Source organism: Kogia breviceps, chromosome 3, assembly GCF_026419965.1.
Source record: "Kogia breviceps isolate mKogBre1 chromosome 3, mKogBre1 haplotype 1, whole genome shotgun sequence".
Taxonomy (NCBI): domain Eukaryota; kingdom Metazoa; phylum Chordata; class Mammalia; order Artiodactyla; family Physeteridae; genus Kogia; species Kogia breviceps.
The window spans coordinates 1,859,488-1,873,223 of NC_081312.1; the positions used below are offsets into that span (position 1 = coordinate 1,859,488).

At 40.6% G+C, this 13,736-nt stretch overlaps 1 protein-coding gene across 4 annotated transcripts in view; it reads left to right on the forward strand.

The window, feature by feature from the left end:
- The window catches only part of PPP1R13B (protein phosphatase 1 regulatory subunit 13B), an 88,862-nt gene that overhangs the window by 16,877 nt on the left and 58,249 nt on the right, over positions 1-13,736 (forward strand). The window contains exon 1 of one of the 4 annotated variants that reach the window (XM_067027681.1): positions 11,047-11,124. The exons of the other annotated variants lie outside the window; for them this stretch is intronic. The gene's annotated coding sequence lies outside the window, so the exon portion shown is untranslated. Of the gene's footprint in view, positions 1-11,046; positions 11,125-13,736 lie in introns of those variants that run through there. 4 annotated transcript variants of the gene reach the window in all.

Sequence of the window (13,736 nt, forward strand, 5' to 3'; positions counted from 1 at the left end):
TGGCATTGCAGGTGAATTCTGAGATGGAGAGAGGCCAAGTGACCCAGACCGAGAATGGCGTTAGAGCTATACTTTCAACAGATATGTTTGTGCCTCCATGATATGCCAGGGCACTGTGAAAGATACGAATGGCATAGGAGGGAAGGTAAACGAGGTACAAAAAAAGTGACATTCATCAGATATTTACACAACAAATATTTATTAACTCTTATTATATGCCGACACAGTGCTAGGCATTGGAGACTTAAAGACACTAATTCCCTGTCTTCAAGGGGTTTGTAGTCCAGTTGACAGAAACATTCAAAACAAGTACCTTGTGGGACCAAGTGTTTGAGAACACAGACTTTGGCATCAGGTAGGCCTGGGTCCAGCCTTGGCCCTGCCACTTACTCTGTGACCTTAAACAAGTCACATACCTGTTGGAGTTTATCTCCTCATCTGAAAGTAACAGTGTCTCTCAATAAATAATGGTGTGGCCATAGGGAGAAATAATATATAGCCTAAAAAAAAGGAGTAGAACTGTGTGAATTCTTGTGGAAAAATGCCCCAAATGTGGTGTTGGCTGAAAAACCCATTTTCTACTTAATGTGATCTCACTGTAAAAAAGAAGCATTTTGTGGTGGAGAGAAAGGTCTAAAAGGATATATACCAGCTGTTTAAAAGTGTGAGTCATTAGGGGGACCGTCTGTTTTTTATTACATCTGTTGTTAGACTCTAAAAAAAAATTATGTGGGTGTTAATTTGCCACCTAAAAAATAATAAGGATAATAGAAAAAAAAGAAAAAACCCCAAAGAAAAACAAAAACCTCTTCCCAGGATTTCTGGCAGGATTGAACAATATTATGCATGGAGAATGCTCAGCATGAGGTCTAGCGCATAGTGTCAATCAGTAAATGGGTGCTGTTACTTTTATTGCTGTTCACAGCAGCTGAGGAGGAAGATGGGTGCTGGACTGCAGAACCCTTGAAAGTTGAAGTTAGGTTCTGTGGTTTGAATTTCCAAGGTCAGTTGACTCCTTGGATGTAGGATCTTGGTTGTCCTGTGGGGGTCCTTGGTTATCCCACGCGGCCCAGATCTGGTGACTAGGGTCGTCGTGGTCCATGAGCTTTTTCTGGACTTGGCTGAAAGAGAGAGACCCACAGCTGGGGGAGGTGTGCCAAGCCTACATGCCAAGCCCATCCCCTCCCCTCATTCTCTTTTGACGATAGAAACACTGTCTGCCTCATCTTGAAGGGAGGGAGAGAGGTGGCCTGCCAAGCTGTGATATCTGTCCTAAAACAGACCTGGGACTCTAACGGGCCTTGTGGCTTTTGGAGTCATCCCTGGGTTTAGATTCGGACCTTTAGTGACGTATCAGACTCTCTTGACCCTGCTTCTTCATCTGTAAAATGGGGATGATGCTCCTACCTCTTTCACTTGCATGTCATAAATGGTTCTTTTCCTTGTTTCTGTTGGATTAAGGGTGGAAAAGAATTTTTTTGAGGTAGGATTGATGAGTCATTTTATAAGGCTTACTTTTTAAAAAATATTTATTTATTTATTTATTGCTGCGTTGGGGTGGCTTCTCTTGTTGCGGAGCATGGGCTTTAGCCACATGGGCTTCAGTAGTTGTGGCACTCAGGCTCAGTAGTTGTGGTGCGCGGGCTTACTAGCTCCACGGCATCCCGGACCACGGTTCAAGCCCATTTCCCCTGCATTGGCAGGCGGGTTCTTAACCACTGCACCACCAGGGAAGTCAGGGCTTACTTTTCATTTGCCGGTGAAGTAGATAGTTGGAATGAATCTTCATGAAAAAAAAAAAAAGATCTATTTTGTAGTTTTCATTTTCTCTTTAGTCCTGATTTTTAAAATATTTGTTGCTTTGTGGTACTCTTCTCTTGGGAGCTACATTTGAAACAATGTAGCTTTCCATACATGTGATTTATACTGGGTGCCCATACATCCAGGTGTGCAAGAGGACATCTTGGTTTTTGCCTGTTGTCCTGGCATTCTGTTTTGTTAGCTTTTTTTCCCCACTCAAAGTGACCATGTTTGGTTCTTAATTATATGGTCACCTAGTTATATCCCAGTTGAATGCCTTTTTAACAAATAGTGTCACTTAGCTTACATTTTTCAGGATATCCCATTGATAGTCATGGAGTCATTTTCAAAATTTATTATAGGTCTGTTTTCTGATCAGCTACCCTTTATAATTTGCACTTGGTAATATGTTCCTGTGTCAATTTTGTTTCATGGTTCTCTTTTGGAATTTAATTTCAATTCACTTCTATAATTTTTAGTTCTGGGGTTTTTCTAACTTTTACAGTGCCCAAAGTTGTTGCCAGGTATTTAAATAAATAAGAAAGGGAGGAAATTAGATTTGAGAGAATATTGTATGTCAGGCTTCTTGCTGGACATTTCACAGACCTTCTCATTCAATATTAAGTAAACAGTGTAACTAAATAAACTGCTGAAAGGGAGGCAGCCTGCTGGGCTGAGAATTGAGAGACCTGATTTCAGTCTTGGTTTTGTTGCTAATAAGATTTATTAACCTTGACAAATTATTTCCTTCTCTGGGCTTCTGCTTCCTCATCTGTAAAATGGGGAAAGAGTGGTGGTTAGGTAAGGCTCCTTTCTGGCTCTAAGATTTGATGACTGATCTTTATGATAGCTTAAGTTTGAAACTCATCATATCCCTTTTAATTGCATTGAATGCTTTTATGAATGGATTAAGAAGCAAGTGGTTATTTACTCTAAAATAACTCAAATTACCCCAAAAAGTTTTTATCTTTTCTTTTTCCCCAAACACCTTTACTGACTATTGGAAAAAAAAATTGAGGCACCCGTGTACTGTCCTCTCAAATTTGCAGCTTAAAATGTATGCTTTTTGTAGGACTGGTATGACTGTTACCTCAGGGAACACAACATTTTATTTCTGTGTTAAAACATGGATCCTTGTGAGATCACTCTGAGTGCTGAGCCAACAATAATACGTTAACTGTTTTTGTGACCAGAGGGGGAAGAAAACTATTTTGTGGCAGTGTAGGGAGATGATAAGACCAAAGGAAAGGTGATCTGTGAACCTGAGCCCCATTTCCTCTCTTCTGGATGGAGACAGTCAGAGCTTTCAGCTTGGTACAGAGCTGGGGCTTCCATGTGTTTGCGGAACAGAGTTGCTGAGGCCTTCCACCCTGTGGGGTGGGGGGAATGGGAGATAGGTCTCCGTAACAGGATGATCCTGCTTCTCACGTCCTGTGAAATGCTGGCCCTGAAGCGGGTTTTCTTGCTGACCTTTTCTCCCTACTTCCCTCCCACTTTTGCTTTTGGTTTTGTTTTGCTATTATGCTCTCTGTGCCTGTTTGCAGGTAGAGGACTAGTCAAGGCCTGGGAGGCAGTGTGGTACAGGCTTTCGGGAGCCAGGCAGACTTGTGTGTTCACATCTGAACTCAGCTACCCAGGAACTGCTGTGCCTTGGATGAGTGCTGGACCTTTTTTATACCTCAGGTTTCTCATTTGTAAAATGATAGTAACTTTAGTAGTTGAGTTGATTTTGGTTGCAAGTACTTTCTAAAATCTTAGAAAAGGGACTTCCCTGGCGGTCCTTTGGTTAAGACTGCGCTTCCAATGCAGGGGGTGTGGGTTCGATCCCTGGTCAGGGAACTAAGATCCCACATGCCGCGAGGTGTGACCAAAAATTTTTTTTAAATAATCTTAGAGAAGAGGGGGTTTATTGGAAGGATGCTGGAGGGAGAGCTGAACAACGGAATCTTCAGGTGGAGCAGGAACTGGGACAACTCTGGGGACCTTGGCATCAGGGGTGGTGGGCCCCCCTCTCTATGGCACAGCCTCTTTCTCTGGTAGTCAGCATCCACTCCATCAGCAGATCCATCAGAGCTACCTTCACAGTCTAGCCAGCTTCTATTCTGCGCTACCTCTGGGGTTCTCTCTCTCTCCCGGATTCCTGGGTTCACCTAAGGGCATTACTGTTTCTGTGCTTCTTCACCCTCAGTCTGTTCTCAACAAAGCAGCCGAGTGAGTCTGTAAATCATGATGGTAAAACATGCCACTTCTTAGCTGAACTCTTAAGGACTTCCAAGCTCCCTCTGAGCAGAAGCCTAATTAGTAATTTACCTGTCATCACCTACTCTTCTCCCCTTGATTTCTCTGCTCCAGCCAAACTGACTCCTTGTTGATTCGGAATCATACCAGGCATTCCTTCTGCCTCAGGGCCTTTGCACTTGTTGTCTCTGCCTGAATGCTCTTCTGTCAGGCTGTCTGCAGGGTCACTCTCTCACGTCCTTCACGGAGGCCTTTTCTAACCATCTTACTTAAAGTTGCCTTGTTCCCAATCTCCTTTGCCTGCTTTGCTTTTCTCCATAGTATACATCACCACCCACCATATGATACATGTTCTACCTACTTATTTTGTCTCTTTCCTCATACTATAATGAAAATTCCACAAGGGCAGGAATGCTGTCTGCTTTGTCAGTGCAGCGCCTGGCACACAGTAGGCACTCAGTGGATACCTGTGGGACAAAGAACATTTTTCATCACATGTCTTCCTTAGTTTGAGTCAGCAATGGCAAGAGGGATGGACATGTAAAATAAGCCTGACCCCTGAGAACTTGCCAAGTGTGAGTCCCAGAGAAGAGGGGAGAGAATTGTCATCTGAAAGCCATCCCAGTTGGGGTCTCTGAGGTTGCCGTGAGGACTGAATTGGTGTTTGATTGCCTAGTAGGGGCTAAGAAAATGTTCTTTCTTTTCTCTTTCTGAAAACACATAACTTCCTGACAATATTAATACTCAGAAATTCAGTCAGATCTCCATAACAGAGCTTTTTGTTTGGAAAGGTAAAAATTTGGATGTGTGATAATAAAAAAACTTATATCAGCCTCATGTTGTAATGAGTTATGGAATACATAATTCTCTCTTCAAAAGGAATGGTTTTGAAATGTTGCCAATCGTACACAGGTTTGTTGGTTTTTTGTTTTTTTTTTTTTTTGCGGTACGCGGGCCTCTCACTGTTGTGGCCTCTCCTGTTGCGGAGCACACGCTCCCGATGCGCAGGCTCAGCGGCCATGGCTCACGGGCCCAGCCGCTCCGTGGCATGTGGGATCTTCCTGGACCGGGGCACGAACCCGTGTCCCCTGCATCAGCAGGCGGACTCTCAACCACTGCGCCACCAGGAAAGCCTAGTACACAGGTTTTTATAAAGGTTCTTCTGGTATCTGAGCAGATCCAAATCTCGGGACCCAGGTCAGGTCAAGAAAGAGGTGAAGACATGGAGTGGGAAAGCATCAGTTTTCAGTTTAGTCTTTGTTAGTAGGAATTTTTTCCCAGAGGCAGTCTAGGCTATGGAGTACATTCATCTTTGGATTTTATAATGAGTCTCTACTAATTTACTGTTTTGTATTCATACTTACAATGTTTTGCTTTTCAAAGGAATGTGTACATTATATATTTGAAGTGAGTTCTTACATTATTAAAAAAAATAGTTCACATTTCTGTCTGATTAACTTTTGAATAGAGATTGTTTCTTACAGTTTCATAGGGATGAAGAACTTGAATAGTTGTGTTGTTTTTTTGTTTTGTTTTTAAAGGTGTTCACTGCTTTGTTCCTGAGCTATTCAAGTAGAAACTTAAGCTTTGGAGTCAGACACTCTTGGGTCAGACACTCTGGCACTTCTTAGTCACGTGACCTTGGGCAGTCTTTCAGTCTGTATGCAGTGACACGATCATCCTAGCACCTAGCTCCGTAGACCTGTTGGGAGAATTCAGAGATATAATATGGGTAAACAGAAGGCCTGTCTGCGAACATAGTAAGCACTGAAATAATAGCTATTTTTATTATTAATAAATTGTAAAAGTCCTTTGAAGTTAAGTATCGTTATAAACTTCATTCTGATTTTAAGCACCTAAGATATGTCAGAACTAGCATAATTTGAAAAAAAAATTGTAGCTCTGTATGTGTCCTACTTCCAACAAGCAATTTTCCTAAGCATAACATACCGACAAGGCATTTATTATGAAAACTTATTTAAAAACCTTGAGGTTTATCTTTTTAAAGTTGATGACGAAACTTAGGCAAGTCTTTTTTTTTTAATAGTGAGTTTTATATGGAGATTAGTAAATTAATGTTTAGTTTTCCTTTTCATAGTGATTTCTAGATCCTGGTTACAGTTGTTATTGAACAGTGCTAACACCAAACTTTTTCTTCCATGGAACTCACCTAATTAGGTGAAACTTTATCCACCATATCACTCTGCTGTAACAACAGTGGTCTGTCTTGTTTCATTAGGACATCTTATCATGGTTCATGTCATTAGTGCCTGAATTTAGATTCCATGAGGCCTAAGGGACATCTATTGAAGTATTTTTCCTTTGTAAATGGCATAGATAATCTCCAGGCACTGGGACTTTTGTTTTCTACACTTGAGTTTTGCTTAGTTTTCTAAAGATGAGAAATATTTTGAGAATGGTAACTCAGAGCATTAATCGGCAAATTCAAAGTAGCATCATGGTTTTTAAGAGCTGGCTCAAATCTGAAAGACAAAATGGACGGAGTCATTTGTAAAAAGATAGGAGGGCTATTGGACTTACTTTTCCTTCATAAATTGTATTCTGATTTTGTACAGATGATAGTATTTGCTATGGTGTCTATACACGTGATTATATTAAAGTGTTCTTCAGAGACATTACTAATTATCCTTGTTTTGAGCTTTGTTTTCTGCTGGCAAAAGGATTAGTACTCAACTTTTGGTATTAGCAGACATGAAAAAACAGGATTTGTACAATTATAAATCTTTATTACTAGAGAAAAGAAAAATATATACAAGGAAATGATATAATCTTTATTTATAAATTTATTTATTTATTTATGGTTGCATTGGGTCTTTGTTGATGCAAACGGGCTTTCTCTAGTTGTGGTGAGCGGGGGCCACTCTTGGTTGTGGTGCGCCAGCTTCTCATTGCGGCGGCTTCTCTTGTTGCGGAGCCTGGGCTCTAGGCATGCGGGCTTCAGTAGTTGTGACTCGTGAGCTCAGTAGTTATGGCTTGCCGGCTCTAGAGCACAAGCCCAATGGTTATGACGCACAGGCTTAGTTGCTCCACGGCATGTGGGATCTTCCCGGACCAGGGCTCGAACCTGTGTCCCCTGCATTGGCAGGCGGATTCTTAACCACTGCGCCACCAGGGAAGTCCCATAATATTTATTTAAAGTTGTTTCCATTGGGAAAAATATTTTAATGATTGTATAGGTTGAATAATTGGTATAGCTAGATATTTTTAAAATACAGCTTTATTGATATGTATTTCACGTAACATTCACTCCTTTGAAGTAGTCAGTTTAGTGGTTTTAACATATTCACAGACTTGTGTAACTGTCACCACTGTCTAATTTTAGAACATTTTCATCACCCCAAGAAGAAACCCTGTACCCATTAGCAGTCACTTCCTATTCCTCCTTCCCTTCATTCCCTGGCAACCACCAGTCTACTTCCTGTCTCTATGGATTTGCCTATTCTGGACATCTCATGTAAATGGAATCACACAACATGTGACCTTTTGTATCTGGCTTCTTTCACTTGGCAATGTTTCTAAGGTTGATCCATGTTCGTAGCATTCACTTCATTCCTTTTTATGATCAAGTAATATTCCATTGTATAGATAGATATATGACATTTGTTTATCCATTCATCAGTTTGGGCTATTTCCACTTTTTGGCTGTTATGAGTAATGGTGCTATAAACTTTTTTGTTCAAGTTTCTGTGTAGACATATGTTTTTAATTCTCTTGGGAATATACCTAGGGGGGCTTCCCTGGTGGCGCAGTGGTTGAGAGTCCGCCTGCCGATGCAGAGGACACAGGTTCGTGTCCCGGTCCGGGAAGATTCCCACATGCCGCAGAGCAGCTAGGCCTGTGAGCCATGGCCGCTGAGCCTGTGCATCTGGAGCCTGTGCATCCGGAGTCTGTGCTCCGCAACGGGAGAGACCACAACAGTGAGAGGCCCGTGTACTGCAAAAAAAAACCAAAAACAGGAATATATTTTCTTGAATTTTACAAAGAAATATGTAGAAAGAGGAAGCCTTATTCTGAAAATTGTTGGTACACCTAATTTAAAATTTTGTAAGGTCAAGAAAATTTAATTAGAACATCTATTAGTGAGATCATCTTTATAGTTGAATAATTAGAAAAAATGCATGATTCTTTGTTTTGGTTCCCTTGTATGATTAACTTTGCATTTTAGGTAGTTTCAACTGTAGACACTAGATAAAATTTGGTTAATTGAGAAGTTATTTAATAATGGGGATTATATTGTAAGTATGAAGGTATTTATTAAAATTCTGCTGTTTTTCTTTTTTTCTTTTGAAGTGGTTTAGAGTAGTGGTTCAGACCATAGCTTTGGAGTCAGTCAGACCAGGGTTAAATCCAATCCTACTCTGGCATTTATTAGCTCAGTGACCTTGGACAAGTTATTTAACCTCTCCAAGCCTCCTTTCCCTAATCTGTAAAATGAAGGTTGGTATTTATCTCACAAAGTTGGTGTGCTAATTGAGAATGTGTGAAGTGTGTATCACAGTGCCTAGTAATAAGCACTGATAAATGTTGATGGGAGTGCTTTCCCCCCAGTGTAGTGATTTTTCATTTAATCCTGGGGGGGTTTCATGAGGCCCTGAGAGCAGTTTCTTCCAAACTTCTTGGACCATGACCCACACCAAGAAACACCTTTTACAATGTGATCCAGTCTTACACACAATCCTGTATCTCTCTATATGGATATATGTAGTCAGAATTTCAGGAGACAGCACTTAACCTTTACCATGTGTAGTGTATTGTTTTATTTTTTATTTTAAATTAATAGACTCTGTTTTTTAGAGCAGTTTTAGGTTTACAGAAAGATTGAACCCCAACAGTTTTCCCTATTATTAACATCTTGCTTTAATGGGGTACCTTTGTTATAATTAATGAACTAATATTCATACATTATTATTAACTGAAGTCCATAGTTTACATGAGGGGTCACTCTTTCTGTTGTACAGTCCTGTGAGTTTTGACAAATGTGGAGTGTCATTTATCTACCAATATGGTATCATACAGAGGAGTTTCACTGACCTAAAAAATTCTTTTCCTTCCACTTACTCATCCTTCCTTCCACCCTCAACTCCTGGCAACCACTGATCATTTTACTGTCTCCACAGATTTTTCTTTTCCAGAATGTCATATAGTTGGAATCATACAGTATGTAGTCTTTTCAGACTGGTTTCTTTTACTTAGCCATGTGCATTTATGTTTCCTCCATGTCTTTTTGTGACTTGATAGCTCATTGCTTTTTATCACTGCATGATATTTCATTTTCTGGATGCACCACAGTTTATTTATCCATTCACCTACTGAAGGACATCTTGGTGACTTCCACGTTTTGGCAGTTATGAATAAAAAGCTACTATAAACATTCGTGTGTAGGTTTTTGTATAGATATAAATTTTCAGTTCATTTGGGTAAATACCAAGAATCTTAATTGCTGGATCTCATGGTAAGAATATGTTTAGTTTCGTAAGAAACTGCCAGACTGTCTTCCAAAGTGGATGTACCATTTCACATTTCCACCAGCAGGTTCCTATTGTTCCACATCTTTGTCAGCATTTGGTATTGTTAGTGTTCTGGATTTTGGACATTCTGTTAGGTGTGTAGTGGTTTCTCATTGTTGTTTTAATTTGCAATTCCCTAATGACCTCTGATGAACATCTCTTCACATGCTGATTTGCCATCTGTGTATCTTCTTTGTTAAGGTATCTGGATCTTTTGTTCATTTTTTGATTGGATTCTTTGTTTTCTTATTGAGTTTTAAGAGTTCTGTGTATATTTAGGATACAGATTCTTTATCAGATATGTGTTTTATAAATATTTTCTCCCAGGCTGGTCTTTTCATTCTCTTTTTAAAAATAAATTTATTTATTTATTTCTGGCTGCGCGGGCTTTCTCTAGTTGCGGCAAGTGGGGGCTACTCTTTGTTGCAGTGCACGGGCTTCTCATTGCAGTGGCTTCTCTCGTTGCGGAGCACGGGCTCTAGGTATGAGGCCTTCAGTAGTTGTGGCTCGCGGGCTCTAGAGCGCCAGCTCAGTAGTGTGGCACACGAGCTTAGTTGCTCCACGGCATGTGGGATCTTCCCAGACCAGGGATCAAACCTGTGTCCCCTGCATAGGCAGGCAGATTCTTAACCACTGAGCCACCAGGGAAGTCCCTTTTCACTCTCTTAATACTGTTTTTTTTTTTTTTTTGGATGTGTGTGTTTTGTTTTTTTAAAATTTTTATTTTATATTAGAGTATAGTTGATTTACAGTGTTGTGTTAGAATACTATTTTATATTGTTCGTCTCCATTAAAAAACAAAACTGGTCCTGAGGGCACTAATTGATTATACAGCACATTAGTAGGTCACAACCTGTGGTTTGAAAATCACTTCTGCTTCCGTAATATTCACATGGACAATGTCAGTAAAGCAACCATCATTCTGAGCAGTGATTCTCAACATTGATGAACAAGGGTGTCAGAGCTGATACTGCCCTGTTCCTATTTTAGAGGATTCTTTATGTTTTAGTGAATAGATTAAATTTGGTCAGCTTCATCACCTCCACACATGGTATGGAGTAATGGCATATCTAGACGTTACAAGAAGCTTCATGAGTTTTGTATTTCTACAGGGTTTTAGACAGGTTCCCTCAAAATGCATATGCTTTTAAATACTGGAGGGATTAAGTAAGTAAGGTGAAGGGAAGCTAAGATGTATATTTTGTATTCCCAGGAATAGTGTGTGACCAGATTTCACCAATTCAAGCTGGTGAGAGGAAATTTTTATATGATGGAATATATACTTTTAAAATATTAAATTATTAAAGCAAAGGGACTTCCCTGGTGGCGCAGTGGTTAAGAATCCGCCTGCCAATGCAGGGGACATGGGTTCGACCCCGGTCCAGGAAGATCCCACATGCCACGGAGCAACTCATCCCATGCGCCACAACTACTAAGCCTGCTCTCTAGAGCCCGCGAGCCACAACTACTGAGCTGTCGTGACAGAACTAGTGAAGCCTGTGCACCTAGAACCCATGCACAGCAACCACAATGAGAAGCCCGCTCACCACAACAAAGAGTAAGTAGCCCCCGCTCACCACAACTAGAGAAAGCCCGTGTGCAGCAATGATGACCCAACACAGCCAAAAATAAATAAATAAAATAATGGGTTTTTTTTAAAGGCAAAGGCTTCCCTGGTGGCGCAGTGGTTGAGTGTCCGCCTGCCGATGCAGGGGACGCAGGTTCGTGCCCTGGTCCGGGAAGACCCCACATGCCGCGGAGTGGCTGGGCCCGTGAGCCATGGCCGCTGAGCCTGCGCATCCGGAGCCAGTGCTCCGCAATGGGAGAGGCCACAACAGTGAGAGGCCCATGTACCGCAAAAAAAAAAAAAAAAAAAAAAAGGCAAAAACAGTGACTTGAACTAATTGATATGGTTATTGAGGATCTAATTTAATGGTCTTTTTTTTTTTTTTTTTTCCTATGGAGACCTTGAAGATAAGAAGGCAGACACCTACTCTTTGTGACTCAACATATTTTAAAAAGAAATTTTTTATATATTTGGGGGAGTTTATTGAGTGCCTACTATGTGCCAGGCTTTACTCCAGGCACTAGTGATAGAGCAGCGAACTAACTAAAATCCCAGCTCTCAGGGAGCTTATGTTCTAGTGGGAGGAGACAGAGGATAAACAAATAAATATACAACATAGATCAGGTGGCGATGAAAACGAAGAAGAAACAAAGCAGATTGAGATGGAGGAGTGCTGTTTTAAATAGGTTAACCAACCTATAACCAACGTGAGCAAATGTTTTAAAGGCCCTACTATGTAGATGACTTACATTAGTGGTAGATTCCCAGTGATTTTCTTTATGTTGCTCAGATGTTCTTGAGAGTGAGGAAAAGTTGACCGCTTAATCTGATATGGTTATGCAGTTAGCTGCCTGCTAGGCTGCCTCCATCTTTTATTTACTGAGCAAACTTATATTTTACTCAGGCACTGAGTTAGAGAACACAGGTCCTGCCCTCAGTGGCCTTATGGCCATTCTGGTTTTTTTTTTAACAACTTTAAAAAAAAATAAAAATATGTTCAGCTTGAGACACACTTAGATGATTTCAAGAGCAGGTGATGGGTCACAACTCACTCCTGTGAGTCACAAACACTGTTCCAGTAGAGGATGTAATCATGAAAACCATTGATAATTTAGTGTAAGAATGTTATGCCAGAAATAGCCACAGTCTGTTATAGGAGAGCGAAAGAGGAGGCCCTGACTCACATTGGGTCAGGAGGGGTAGACAGTGGCGTCAGGAAATACTTCCAAGAGGAGGTGGACATTTGCGGATAATGGAGGAGGACAGACAGGCGGGCAGGGTCTGATAGCGTGACTTGTCTGAGAGGAGGGAACAGTTTGAAGAAAGGCATATAAGGCCTCATCATCACGTGCTATGCTGTTACAGCTCATAGTATAAATCTTTGTGTGTTTTTCTAACTGTAGTTAACCAAATCTTTTATTTTCAACATATTAATCTTTTAGGAAGAATCAACATTAACTTCTTTTTTTCTTTGTTTTCTTTGTCTTCTTAATCCTTAACCCTATTGGGTTTCATCTCTATACATACTATTAAGAAAGAATAAAAATAACACTACCCATTAGATTGTGACATGCTATCAGTTATAAGATATATTGTGATTTCAAAAATATTTTTAAAAAGTGCATCTAGGATTAATACTTACGATATTTGTGTTGGAGATTCTTCCGTTTCTTTTAATCTAAGGAATACTTGCTAGAATAAAGGTAGCAGTCCCATGCCTTTTCAGCTCCAATTTTAGGGGTTGCTCTAGGGAAGTATGTACCATCCAGGTCAATGCCAGCTTAATTTATCTCGAGAGCTTTTAAATCTGTCATGATTATAATGAAATTAGCTTTGATTGAGTAGTAGAGATTAGGGGAAATGGATTTTGCTAAGATTAGGAAAGATAGAGTTTACTAAAGACTATAAAATAGAATTAAAAACTGAAGTAATGTGTAGTGACTTTCAGATAAGTTATCTGGGAGGTTCTTAGCTTTCAAAAATAAATGTTCACACTCACAACTCTGCCGTTCTGCCCTTCTTCCCCTTCCCCCATCATGCTGAACTTATTCACGAGCTGAAAAGTCTTGGTAATTCAAAAGTGTCCCCGAAGAGTGTCATGCCATGTTCATTCTGACAGCAGGTTCCTAAAGAATTCTGCTTTCTGAGCAGAGAAGCACAAGCCATGCCTTTACGGGTGCCACTCTGTGCCCATGGTGGGTGATGAGCATGCGAGACTGGTTCTGGCCAGAGGCCCGGCTTCCAGAAGCAGCTGGTTGTGTAAACCTTCACTAGCTCACAGTATGGAGAACAAATCATGGATCCTGTAGTAGACACAAGCGGTACAGGATGAGGAATGAAAAGGCTGAAGAACTGCGGAAAACAGGACCCACTCATGGTTATTAGTGAAATGTAGTTACAGCACTTAAAGAGAAGATAATTTTAAAAAATATTCTCACTGATTTGAAATTTTGATTTACAAACTGTGGTTTGGGAAAATATATTATTAGATCTTAAAAAGCATAGGCTATGAGGGGACTTCCCTGGTGGTCCAGTGGCTAAGACTCTGCGCTCCCAATGCAGGGGGCCCGGATTTGATCCCTGGTCAGGGAACTAGATTCCAC